The 13,240-nt window shown below is 43.9% G+C and overlaps 1 protein-coding gene across 3 annotated transcripts in view; it reads left to right on the top strand.

Moving 5' to 3' along the window:
* PRKG1 (protein kinase cGMP-dependent 1) overlaps nucleotides 1–13,240 on the top strand; it is a 444,044-nt gene that overhangs the window by 341,566 nt on the left and 89,238 nt on the right. The gene's annotated exons all lie outside the window — the stretch shown is intronic.

Genomic DNA, 13,240 nt, shown 5'->3' with positions numbered 1-13,240 from the left:
TCCATAATCCAAAATAAATGTATTAATAAGGAGAGGGGAAAAAAAATCCCTGTAGAAGTCCTCCAGAGGAAATCACATGTTTTCTTGGGAAAATGCTTCCATCGAAATAGTCCCGCTAGCTCCGTTCAGGTTTGTAAGCATTAAGTGGAACTGAAAAATACAGCACTGAATTATAATTCTTTTTACTCCCTCAACCAAAAATAAATACGGATGCCTACGGGGGATGCGGAGAGAGGAGCACGAATCACTGCCAGGGATGCTGTGTGTGAACGAGTAACTACCCGTGATGGAGACAAGATAATTCGTGTTCGCTAATCCTCAGGGCAGGTTTACAAGAGTATATAATCATATGGGGGGAAAAAAGAGCAAAAAATACCTTCATTGGGTTGGGTTTTTTTTTTTTTGCCTAACTCCTATCATCTACATAGCTACACACATATTTAACTGAACATCCTTGAGTGTCATCGCATTTAAGGGCGTTAAAAAACGATGCCTGCTTACAACACGCGATGGCTGCTTGAGTTTATTGACACACTGTCGTAGTTCAGCCCCGATCGGACCAGACTACGCAGTCTCTCTCTCACTCCCCCCACCTTCCAAGAGAACAGGGAGAGAAAATATAAGGAAAAACGGCTCGAGGTTTGAGATAAGGACAGGGAGAAATCCTTAAAGTTACCATCACGGGCAAAACAGACTCGACTTGGGGAAAACTATTCATTTGTTACTACAAACAGCAGGAGAATGAGACAGAGAACAAGATAACCTCCCCCCACCCCTCCCTCTTCCCGAGCTTAACATTATCTCTACCACTTCCCCCCCCCCGAGTGGCACAGGGGGGAAGAGGGAATGAGGGTTGTAGTCAGTTCATCACATGTTGTTTCGTGCCACTGCTTCATGGTCGGGGGAAGAACTCCTCGCATTCCTCCCCTGCTCCGTTGTGGGGTCCCACCCCTACGCCACAGTCCTTCGTGGAACTGCTCCGGCGTGGGTCATCTCTTCCACGGGGTGCAGTCCCTCCAGAACGGCTGTCCCAGCGGGCCCTCCATGGGCCACAGCCGCCTTCAGGCACCCACCTCCCCCGGTGTGGGGTCCTTCACGGGCTCCAAGTGGATCTCTGCTCCTCCGTGGACCTCCATGGGCTGCAGGGGGACAACCTGCTCCACCATGGTCGTCACCACAGGCTGCAGGGGAATCTTGGCCAGGAGTCGCATTACTCCTCCCCCTCCTTCTGAACTGACCTTGGCGTCTGCAGCCGTTCCTCACAACAGGCTGGCAGACGTCTCTCAGGATCTTTTTTACATCTTATTCACTTCTCATCTCCTCTCCACTCCTTGCAGCCGGGCCGGACCGAGTCAGGCCCAGCCGGCTGCCTGGCGAGAGGCCAGAGGGTGAGGCCTGCAAGGCCCATGAGGCCTGCGCCTCCCCCTCTCCACCTCTGCCCCCACTCAGCTTCTTCACATCTTCTCTTCTCTCTTTTTTTTTCCTGTTTTCCCCTTCTTAAATACATTATCGCAGAGGCGTTATCACAGGACATTCTGCTACCAATCGGCTTGGCCTTGGCCAGCAGCGGGTCCGCCCTAGGCCCGGCCGAGTCCCCTGAACAAAGGGGAGCGACTTCTAGCAGTTTCCTACAGAAGCTGCCACTTCTAAACAAAATCACGACACATATTCATGCAACGTGATGTGGCTCCTCTTCGTTTTGTACCAGGGATAGATTTGATCTTGTGTACCAGGCTTGTAGCTCACTTATAAATTTTTCATGTGTAGAAAATTGAGGGTTTGGTTTTTTCGGCCAGGATGCACAGTAACCCAGTATGGGGATGCAATGCCTAGATTTTGTGATCGTTATAAGGCACCATAGTAATGTGAAATAATTAATATTAAACCTCTGGTTTAAAAATAATAGAATGTTCCTTAGAAAAGCATACTAAAATAATTCCACCTCTAAAAATATAGAATAATATATTTTTCTGGCTTTCGTTTTGCGTGCTGGGTAATTTAAATACAAAAGGTACACCATTTAAATGACATTTTGATTAAATTTATGTCATCCGGGTTATTCAGCAGGCAAGAAGGGTCTTCGCCATGATAGATTTGCTATTTTTAAGATGACTTTTCTGTACCGTGTCGTCCTTGAATGACCCCATTCCCTTTCTGAGCTCTCCTGCCCATCAGAATCCCAACTCCAGCATCAGCCACTGGCTACAGGTCATCTCCTCCGTGCAGCATGCCCAGAATCCAAATGACTTTGGTTTTGCTCATAGCAACGCAGTAGGTTATGAGTTAAGAAGAAGAATATTGTGTAGCAACACCAAAGCTGGATAAATGAGCATTTAAGGAAAGTTTGTGGATTCCATAGCTCTGCAATATCGTCAAATAATCAACATCCTTTCCAATTTGTAGACTTTTTGTCCCCCTGAGAGCTGCACGTCCCACCTATTTTGTTTAGGGGTCAGTAGTCTGTAGGTTGACAGGAACACAGTGACCCTTACAAGGGGTGATTCATCCAGCGCTGACTCTCCTCTGCCATCTGTCCCCTCCGGAGCTGCCCGGCCCATGCAGACAGCTGGGCTGGACGGGATCCCGGATGCGTAGAGGGCAGCTGAATCCCACTCGGAGTTATCGACTGTATTTCCTTTGGGACTAAAAAAAGAAAAAGCCTCTGAGTGACTACGTATGGGAAGTGTTACCAATGGGAAGCCTACTGACGAAAATCTATTCTCCGGGTTTTCTGTTACAGCCATCGAACTGTTGAGTAGCGTAGTTAACTGCCAAGGACTCACTCAAAATTAAGGATGAAATATTTACAGGGCTGGAGCTGGCTGTTTGTCTGTATGAGCGCCAATTTAATTCTGTTTTCTTAGGAGCTCTGCAATATTAAAAAACCATTTTAAGATCACCCTTTTCAAGTAATTCTCATTTAAATGGACAAGAAGATGACGAAAGGGCAATGCCCTCTTTTACAGCACTTAATTTAAGAACCTGGTTGAGCCTGGAGTACCCAATTTTGGGTTGGTTTTTTTTTTTGTTTGTTTGCTTATTTTGTCTGAGGGATGTGCTTGGCGATGGGCTGGAGTCTCTCTCTGTGGCAGAGCTATGACATTATTTACAAATCATAGAAAGAAATCACAGCCATTTAGGCATTTAACGACATCTGACTGGGCTGATGACCTTCATCACTCATGGTGTGTCACCCTGAAACACGGGTTGGCATTGCCATCTGCACAGCATCATTCAATGAACCGTATCAGCCTGGTAAAGCATGATTATTATTTTTTTTCATCCACCATTTTAGCTGGCTTTTAGCTTTGTTATAGGGTGGGAAGCTTTTCACTTTGGGTTGGTCAAACCATCAGGGGCAGTAGACAAGTGCTGGCTGCTCTAGTGGGAGATGTGCTTGTGTGTTCCGTAAACTGGCGATGACGAATAAATTCCTAATCCAGGCATGAGCACAGCACGAGAAACGTCACCTGGGCTGGCAGCTTGGTAATCTCACCGGAGAGATGAGACGTGGTGCCCACCCTTCGTGAAAATGGCTTTATTGTCGGAGCAGATGCACGTCGGGCTTGGGCGATGGGTGCAGGACCTCTAGACCAAGTCTTTTAAGATTTGCTTTTCTCCTCTTCATCTTTCCTCCCACAAGGAGTTTTGTAGACTGTATACTATTCCTATACTGGGTATATTGGTATTTCTTGACAGCCATAGGTCTACCAGACCAGAATTTAATTCTTATTAACATCAACTGTAAGTTTTAGGACAGATCTTTTCTCCATTTCAAGACTTGGCAGAGAGGCTGTTTATGCCTCTCTGCGATGATGGCAAATCAGGCTCCGATGGCTCCGTTTTTGGTTGCAGGCTCTGAACGTGAAGTAAGTCGCATTGAGCGTTGATGCGAATGATACAGTTAAGCTTTTAAGTACTTGGCACGTTGAAGCAAATACGTGTTGTCCCAGCTTGTCCCTGTCCCCATGGGGTGTCAGTGGGGCTCGGAAAGGAGAGCTGGAGCCGACCTCGCCACTGAGGTCTTGGATCTAGGCTGCCTGGAAACACCACCCTGAGCGTTTTAACATCTAAAAATAAACAGATTGTGTTATCACTGAACAAAGTCAGGTCTTATTTTAGGCAAAGGTGCAATCTGAGCATAGCTTTTGCGAGACACAGCAGTGCTCCTGTTACAGCAACGGGACTTCGTGTGCCAAGCTCGTGTTACCTTTATGTTTGGCTCCAACAACAACTGTCTGAAAGCCAATTTTTTGAAATGGTATTGAAAAGTGCGTTATTTATGTGTAACGTCGATATAAACGCTGACCGATGGCATCTGTTTACTCAACACAAAAGATTTGGGGGTTATATGTGGCGTTATTTAGGCGTGCTCCTTGTAGGTGCTCAGTGACCTACTAACATTTTGTTAGGCTGAACTACGTCGTCGCTGACCCTCGGAAACTTTGTCTGGGGCTGGAGCTTTCCATTTTTAAGTCGAATTCGGGGAATGAACTGCAGCTGTGCCAATTGTGTGGGACAGCGCATGAACCAGTCCGACCCCGCGGCTGGGCTGGGAGCTGTGCTGGCAAGCTCCCCAGTAAGCATCGTAGCTGGGATACCACAGACCCTGCCAACGGGGCTTAAACAAAGGTTCCTTACTGGGGCACCCTGCAGTGCTCTGGTAGCCAATGTTGGATTTTCCCCAGAGAGACATCTTTGATGGATACGGGAGCCTTCGGCAGCTTTCTTCAGTGGGTCAGGCTGCCGATGGATGAAGGCGAAAGAGGAGCCCAGGCTCAGCCCTGGGATTAACCTTTAGTCTCTAGGTCTTTGTGGGATAGACTGGACCATGCTGCCTTTTCCACGATGGAGTTATCTGCTTTTTTAAAGCCTCACCATGGCATCTGGCTCGTTGAGAACCCCTCTTGTCATCACCAGGACCCCTCCTTTCCTTCCCGTGGCCCCGTCTTCCTGCGCCCGCCCCTTCAGCAGTTGATTCTCTGTGGGTTTAAGGCTCCAAACCTCCTCTCTCTTTTTGTTCTTCTCTGAACGCAGTCTCCGTATCCCCAGATCCATTTGCTCTTGTGCTGCCAAACTGTGCTGGCAGAAATCCCGCAGCAGCCTTATCTCCTTAATTATGATTATTGTCTTGCTCGCTCTGCCATCTCTCTAAATAAACAACAGTCCCCTGGCTGTCTTGTCACTCCCTGACCATCATTTGTCAAGCTTATGTCTCCTTTCTCTGCCCAATACCTCGCTGCTTTTCTCTTTCCAAAGAGAAAATGGACAAGACACAGTTCTCCTGACTTGCTGTCCCACGTCCCACTGGAGCTCTGTCCTCCTCCTTTGCTACTGCAGATGCAAAAAAGTTTTCACCTGGTCTCTTCTTGGAGTCATCTTCATGGCCTCCATTAACATGTATCTTGTCTATAATCTGTATCTCCCTTTACTTTTCCCTTGATTTCTTACCCTCTCTTAGGTCTTATCCCTCACCAGCTGAGCACATTTTGGTCTCCTCAGTCGCAGAGGTAGGAGCTGCTGCCCTGTTCTCCTCTCTTCTTACCACTGATGCTATTTATTCTATGGAAAGCTGGTGGGATTTCTTGTCGTCTAATATTACAGCATCGTTGACTCATTATTTCAGCTGGCAGGGGCTTGCAGAGGGTATCTAGTACACTCCACGCTCAAAACAGCTCTAATTAGAGCAGGTCATTCAGGGCCACGTTCAAATGCATGTCCTTGCATTACCCTAAATGCATGTTGGGGTTTTTTTTAATTTTTTTTTTTCTTTCTTCATCTTCTGGTCTATCAACTCAACTATTAGTCTTTTAGTAAAGCCACTCTTAAGCATTCATAAAAAAACCCAGGACCAGCAATCCATTTTTGGTTTTTTAGAGTTGTCATTGGAATTCAGAGCTGCCAACTGCGGCCTTCTCTTGGCATTACCAACTTTCTTCTTGTTATACTCAGTGGAGAGACGGTGTCTGTTCTTCGGATTCTGTGCGGGGGTTGCTTGCTCCTTCATGTCTTTTTCCTCTCTTCATTGGAACTTCAGCTTATTATCTCTGTCCTGATGTCTCACAGCTCGTTTTCTGGACTTGTCTCCCTCCAAACAGGGATCTCAGCTTTTTCTTTGATGTCTCCTAGAGACGACTGGCTGCCAGTGGGATTCCAATAAATTATGCCAACTTCCCACTGGTTTCTTCCTCTGTGCACAGCAGTGCCATCCTGTCTGTCCTTCGTGTCTCCAAGGTGCATGTTATCTTCAGGCTTTTCTCTAAAACCCCACCTCCAAGCTCGGTCAGATCTGTCAACTTCTCTATATAGAAAGGCTCCAAGATGCTTTTGTATAGCAAAATCCTCCAGAGGTTTTGTGGCCTTTGCTTGCTCCGAGGACATTGTAAGACTGCTCCAGCCATTGTTACGCAGAGGGTGGTAGAACACTGGCCCAGGTTGCCCAAAGAGGTGGTGGATGCCCCATCCCTGGAAACATTCCAGGCCAGGTTGGCCGGGGCTCTGAGCAACCTGATCTGGTTGGAGATGTCCCTGCTTCTTGCAGGGGGGTTGGACTGGGTGGGCTTTGAAGGTCCTTTCCAGCCCAAACCATTCTGTGATCATTGTTATCCTAAGTGACTGCTTTGACCAGGATCCTTCTGTTTGGGTCCTGACTCCTCTGCTTTCTTGCCTCAAACACCAACTCTTCATCTTAGCTTTCATGACTGATGCCCATCCAACCTTTTCCTGCAGTCACTGGTGATGCTGGCATCTAATGCCCATTTTTTACGCTTGTCTAAAAATATCTCTGTGCTTCTTCCTGATGCCCCTCCAGCCTGGGGGACGTTCCCCGTAAAGACCCACAAAGAATTCTCTCCTCCTCTGAGCTCAACTTTACCACATGCGTGTGAAGTTCTTTCCCTGAGACCACCTCTTGTTCATTTTGAGCCATTGTGTACAGATTTTTTCTATATATTTTCTTCTGTTCCTTGCCAACCAGCCACTTTCTCTTGGCCTTGAACTGGAGTGTAAATTTTTGGTGCCAACGTAATAAATTGTTCCTGCTGTAGCTGGGAAGTATCCAGGTCTTCACCACTAGACTTCCTAGAAAATGCTATTTTGCTGATAATAAATCTATTTCCTATATTAATTTCAGCAAATCTGTGTGTTTGTTACCGAGGTCTCTGCAGGCTTTTGCTGTTGGAGCTACAGAGTGATTGTGGCCGGTTTGCAAATGTGATGGTTTAGGAGTTACACCATCAGCGCATCAGAAATCCTTGGAAATCCGAGAGTATGAGAGGGGAAATGGTGTGCTGCGTACGTTGGATCGAACACAGCCGTTTTCAGAGGTTTAACTGTGTTTATATTTAATAAAAAGGGGAAAAGCTCGTTTATAAGAACTAAGGCTGTGGCCGACCTTCAGTCTCAATTTAATCTCAGGTTTGTTCAGGCTGAAACAAGTATTATAGGTTGATATGGCAGAACTTCCCTAATGAAGCAATTTCGCTCTGACTGCTAACGGGGCTGGCAGAGATTTAAATTCATGTGATTTTTATATTACTATCAAATTCCATTTTTTTCCCACCCAGCCTCTGGGCTGTGTAAAATCAAGTTCTTGATTCCTGAAGTCTAAAGCTATCAAACGCACATCTTTAAGGCATTTGCTAAATTCCATTATTTCCTCAATCATGTTATAATTAAATGAAAAAATGTTTTCAATTATAGCATTGAGAAGAAGCTGGAACGTTTTAGAATAGTTTTTGCCGTGATCTTATAAAGATGCAAATGGCAGGTTAATCATCATTTGTCCTAGGCGCTATTTTATTTTCCCATTCCATAGTGTAATTTTAGATGTAAGGTGGTTGGGAACTTTACAAATAAGTTGTTTTCAACTGTGCAATGATGTGAGCCTTGTACTTTTTTTTTTTTCCTTTTAAACAGAGGCCACAAACTAGTGAAAAGGAAATAAACTCAGCAAGGAGGACTAACCTTTAAGTAAGGAGAGAGGGATGATGACTTTGTTGGTTTGACTTTGCTTTCTTGGGTCCAAACCCACTTCGTACTTTCCTAGTGTTTGTTTTTGTTGGTTTTGGTTTTTTTAAGTATTGCCTGTGCTGATGTCATGAAGAAGTTTTTTAAAATTTCTTCCAAATTAAGCCATCTATTCTCTTAGATAAATTAAATGTTGAGGTGATGAGCCCAAGTCAACTCTTGAGTGAAGAATCAATAACATTGGCAAGAGCCCGATGATAATCTGGCTGAAAATCTACAAAAGGCATTAATGGGAGGATGCTCTCATTTTTAATTCTTAGGTGTCTTCTGCAACACCTGAGTGACTTTTGCACCATACTGTGGTAGGGATGGTGACGTGAAATATGTAGATGAGCTGCTTCTGGTCCTGGATTGTAACCTTCAAAATAATGCTTAGTCTTCTGCAGTTGAGTAGGTGGGGTTGCATTTAACCTGGAAGTTAATTCAGGAAGAGGAGAAACGTGGGTAGGTTCCTTGCCAAGGAGTTGCTTTTATGGGCTGAAGACCAAGCTGGGGTGCAACTCCAGTCTAGAGCCAGCTCCTCTACACACTTGGTTGCAGAAGTGATCAGGAATTTCTTCTCAGCTCTGCGCTGGAGGGACAGGGATCGAGCAAGGTGAAACTCCGTGGAACTATTTGGAAGTTAAAAGAAGCAGAGCGTATGCATGAGTCTGTGAAGGCTTCCCTGTGAATTTAATATATTGACCTTGGACATTTTGAAATTTTCTCCGGTAATGGCTGAAACTTGGCAAAAGGAGATGGAATGAATTTTAAACTCAGTATGATTCTGTTCTGGAGCCAGGTATTTCCAACATCTTATGTTACGATAGGTTAATGTAGTAGTTTTAAAGTAAAGATGACTCTAGTTGTGATTTTCTCTCCTGTCTTGCATCTGAAATCCTCATCTAAAATTCTCAGAGAAAGCTTGAAGAGAGCACTAAGAATGTATCTGCCTTAAGGGAAACTGAGAGGTGGCATCAAAAGACATTTGGTTCTTGTTATTCAGGTGACCTGGAGTTTGCACCCTGGATTTTAACAGTTCTTAGTGCGAGGGTGAAAATATGTTTTAGTCTAAGAGTGAGTCTTGTGTTACATGGTTCTTGAAAACAAGTTGAATTTACTGGAGAGAGGGGGGAATCGCGTACAGGAGACAGATGAAAATCAGATGAACGCTGGCTGAAAGGGAGCTCTGAAGGTCTCTGCTCTGACCTCCTGCTTGAAACGGGGCTGTCACGATGCTGGAGCAAATTCCTCATTGTCTTGTCCAGCCTAATCTTGAAAATCTCCAGGGATGGAGAATCGGTCACCAGGTGACCTATTGCACTGCTGTAAGTTCTTCTTAAGTTTTCCATCATGTCCAACCTGGACTTCCTAAATGCCAGCTTATGGCTGCAGCTATTTGCTTCCAAAAGCTGTGGAGCCCAGTATTTTCTTGTCGTTAAAATGGGAATATATCTCATCTGCATGGATTTTGGAGGGGTCTACAAGAGCAGATGCTAGGTTCCTAGAGACTTGGAGAAAGACTTAAATAATTTGGCAGTTTTGGAGAGATCGCTCTACGTAGGAGAGGTGAGCATCTTTGGAACACTGGGAAAGTCTGAGCCTTTTGTGCTGTTGGTTTATTGCCCTGATGCTACAAAAATTTAGGAAAGATTTAGATTTTAGAGTAACCCCCAGTGCCTGCCTTTGAGCAGCACCTGATGTTTTATGGGTAAGGATATGGCCTCTCTAAGCAGGGCGTCTCGGAGGAATGCAAGCTCATTTAGAAAACGTTTTATCATTTTAAAACCGTTCATGAGAGACATGCAATAAAATATTGTCGCTAACCTTATAGCCTTATTTTCCCCTTTTTTTTTTTTTTTTTTTTTTGCTTTTATGGCTGTAGAAGATGTTTTTCCCATGTGGAGATTCCAGATTAAGGATAGTGAGAGAGTGGAAGGGAACTATTTTAATTGTCAGGAGCTTTGATTTAGTAATGAGACACTGACACCAATGCTCAGGAGAAGCATTGGACCGCTGCACAATTTGTTCATCTTCATTTTCCATCCAGGCTCAAGATGTTATGGGAACCTGAGGCTTGCAGAGAGATAAATCATTCTCAGGAAAAGGGGCTTTATTTCAGACCCCTAAGCCCAGGAATTTTCAATATTAGTTCATCTCTCTCACTTTTTTTAATGCAGGAGAATATACATTATTAAGTTCCTTCTCGTTTCTGAAAACACAAGGGGAAAGCAGTCGTGTTTATTTGAAAAATACTGCTTGTGAAAAAAAAAAGCAAGGCACCGTGTCCGGGGAATTGGTCGGTATATGTGCCAGTAACCATATGGGGATCCAGCCGGCTGAATGTGTCTCCTTGAGAGCCCTGTGCCAACAGAGCGAGACTCACCAGTCCCCAAACTCATTTTGGATGTTCAAAGTCAGCTGGGTTATCTCTGCACTTACGTTTCAGATTTAGCTAGGATAGAAAAAAAATACACTTTTCTCTGAGGTTGGTTTTCAGGAAGAGCAGATCTAACTTCATAATGCGAGGCGTTGAAACAATATCAAAGGATGGTATTCGTTCATCTCAGTAGGTATCGTTCGTTGAGTGGATGATGTCACCCGCTGTGCTGGGTTTCATCATGGTCATCGGCATATATTTTATCTCTTTATTTATGAGCGTGTGATGAGATTTATGAGATTATCAGAACAATACGGTTTCTTGTGATCACAGAGAGGAGCAGGAGCGTGGTCTCATCCAATATGCCGACCACAAAATGGGCAGCCCAGTTGATAGGAAGTGCGTTGTTGATGTGCCCACAGTTTAAAAGGAAGGGGACGGGTTTGATGGTAGGCTTTGATAAGGCCTTGCCAGAATTCGTTTGCCAGTAGCGTTGCCAACTTTTGCTAATTACTGCCCTGACTCTTTGCAGCTGTCCCCTCCTGACATAATCTGTGGTGGTTTATGGCTTTTCTATGGCACCGTCTGCGGTGAGTCAGGACCTGCTGGGGAAGGGTACCTTCCAAGAGACGTGGTTTAATTAGCGTGCATTTTCATTAGTTTAGTCGTCCACAAACAAGCAATAACTCATCGCTTGCAGGTCATGTCATCTTCTCTCAGTCCTCTCGCTGTTTCTGGTCCTAAGGGTCTCTTGTGAGAGCTGTAGGGACTAATGAGAGGCAGGTCTTGGAGCTTCTCAAATAGTCAGAGAGAGCAAGTGGGCTTCACTGATGGCGTATACATGGTGTATATGTGCTCAGTGAAGGTTGAAGGACCTCAATTTTTTCCATGCCCTTCCTTGCCCAAGAAAATGCTGCTTCTCCAATTGAGTTGTCCTTTCCCACCTCCCTGTTTTCCATCCATTGGTAGGCTGTAAATCTTCATGCAAGCTTTGTCCAATTTTTAAAGGAAAAAATTAAGGTGTAAGTAGGTTCCTACGCTCATTCGTAGAACAAAATACACACATGCATTGAAAACGAGCTCTTGTTGCTTTTGGACATTATGAAGCAACATGTTTTCTTCCACAGGTCCAGAAGTATACAGAGATGGTCGCTGATGCCTTCCGTTTTGAGCTGTAGAGGCATTGTGTGGCTTCTCTGTAGGTTACTGTGTCTTGGTCATGTTTTGGTAATATGGAACCGGAGAAGCAGCTTTTGCATTGCTTTTCCAGTTTTAATTTGAAAAAATTAAGAGCTGTTTTGTGCACATCTTGTTCAACCAGAACAAGAGAGGTGCAAGAGTTTGGTTTCTTCTCTGCTGCAGCAAGCGCTGTCGTCGTGAGCAGTAGGTCTCTTCTGATGGCAATTTGGCCTGAATAAGCTGTGCAGAATCAGACACGTAAGAAATTCATGTGATTTTGTTCAAATAAAATACGATACTAGTCTTGGTTGACTTAAATAGCTTAAACAAGGAAAATCTAAACAGCAACCTCAAATTCTTAATCTGTTTGGTTCTGTGCAGGTTACTGGGAAGAGTGTCTGTTCTCATTAGCTAGACTTTGATCTCAGATTTTATTTGTGCTCTATAACGGGATGAGGCTCTGCTCATTAATATGTTGTGAAAAATGAATTGGTATACTAATAATACGACTCTGGTTCCTCCAAGCTCTTTGATTCTTTAACGAGGTTAAAATATCAGTATATCCCAAAGTGAAGTAATTATTTGAGAGAATTTGGGTTTTTTTCAATTCCCTGGTTGTGTTTCTCTACTGAGTTCTTAAATAATATGCTACTCACCATGCTATGCAGCTGGTGAGTCCGTCGTGAAGAAAATGGGTCAAACACCGTTTTGTGTGCCTCTCTGTACACCAGATTCTGTTGCAAATTGCTTTTCTGCAAAATTGTGTGGCTTGCTACCTTTTATTTCCTTTTCAAAAGGTTCTCATAAGCGCCTATTAGTGTTACTAATTTTTTTTAAAGAAGTAAGAACACTTAGAAAAGCAACGCTAATATGGATATGTAGATCGATAAACGTAGTCATCTTAGTGCATATGAAGCAGTTGATGCTGTTCAGAACTCACTAAATTGTGACACCGGCTCTGTTCAGCTGTAACGCCATTTATTTTGAGGAAATCTTTATAAATATTATAAATATTTATCTTTACTTGTGCAAGTTTCTTGATCTTTTGGCTTTGTCTAGCTTTGTATTATCTGATGAAGTCCAGTAGATGACGTACCTCATGCAGAGTAGGTCTGCAAGGCTCTGGTTTCTAGAACTCTGCTGATTTGCCTGAGATTTAATTAAATTGTCCTTGAATGTCATAATTAACATTTCGTATGTCTTAAAGACACTCTTGTCACCCACTGGCTGATTAAAAGCAGTGATGTAATATGTGTGGTAGGATGCTAGTGCACGTTTTAGTTCTTATAAATGAAAAAATTGGTCACTTCATGCCTCTGGGTTGTTTCACATCGGGAATATTATTAATTACCTGCTAGTGAGACACTTGTTCATTACAATAATTCAGAATAAATTGCAAGAATAATTGGTTTAAATCATTAGTAGATTTGGCAAGCAGGTAGGTGTATCAGCATTAGGTCACTCAGATTCTACTTTAGTCTTTGATTTCATCCATCCTAAACTTAAGCTGCATTTTACCTACAAAAATATCAGTATTAATTCCAGTAGACAGCAGCATTTGCTCTTCTCTGTCTTTCTCATCTTGCAAAAACACTGTACTGAATCATACAAATATTATTAAGTGATTTCTAGGAGAGATACTGAGCATGTTCCTGATGGAGTGGGTCCATTGGA

This window comes from Chlamydotis macqueenii, chromosome 7, assembly GCF_036417535.1.
Source record: "Chlamydotis macqueenii isolate bChlMac1 chromosome 7, bChlMac1.mat, whole genome shotgun sequence".
In the NCBI taxonomy this organism is placed as follows: domain Eukaryota; kingdom Metazoa; phylum Chordata; class Aves; order Otidiformes; family Otididae; genus Chlamydotis; species Chlamydotis macqueenii.
Note: the sequence above shows the minus strand (reverse complement) of the source record. Positions and strands in the feature narration are given on the sequence as shown.